The sequence below is a fragment of the Gekko japonicus genome, unplaced genomic scaffold (genome assembly GCF_001447785.1).
Source record: "Gekko japonicus isolate JY-2015 unplaced genomic scaffold, Gekko_japonicus_V1.1 scaffold2365, whole genome shotgun sequence".
In the NCBI taxonomy this organism is placed as follows: Eukaryota; Metazoa; Chordata; class Lepidosauria; order Squamata; family Gekkonidae; genus Gekko; species Gekko japonicus.
In genome coordinates, this window is record NW_015165892.1 from 79225 (window position 1) to 79744 (window position 520).

Sequence of the window (520 nt, forward strand, 5' to 3'; positions counted from 1 at the left end):
ATGAGTTATGCTAATGAGCTCCTGCACCTCTTTTTCTACGAAATGACCCCTGCATGTAAACTATGACTGCTTAAAAAGGGAAGAGGGTGGGGGATGGAGCACACAAAAACCCACAGGGTGCTCCTGATCCCTTAATCATCGCAAGATACCTTTTTTTTTTTTTTTAACTTGTTGCTTCCCAGTAATCCAAAGACTGGATGTTCTCCATCCGCTGGGAGACAGGTTCTTTGGAGAGAGATCACCGTAGAGCTAGACCTATCCTCCTGAAAGCCAGTCCTCCTCCTGCTCCCGTTGGAGAAGGCTGCAGGTTCCAGCATCGGGTCTGCTGCTCACCTTTAGGCTTGGCTTGCTTGTTGGCAGACCAGGCTGAACAAATGAAGCAGTCAAGAAAAGAAGTGCATAATTAGTGTTGGACCCTGCTGGGCTGAGCCTTTTCTCACCCAAGTCTTCTTCTGAACAGGAACAAGAAACTCACCGGAGGAATAGATCTCTCCCCCCCCCCCCCCACCCCACCTCCTCC

At 49.8% G+C, this 520-nt stretch overlaps 1 protein-coding gene across 1 annotated transcript in view; it reads left to right on the forward strand.

The window, feature by feature from the left end:
• The window catches only part of LOC107110542 (fibronectin type-III domain-containing protein 3A-like), a 63167-nt gene that overhangs the window by 13217 nt on the left and 49430 nt on the right, over positions 1-520 (forward strand). The window lies entirely within an intron of this gene.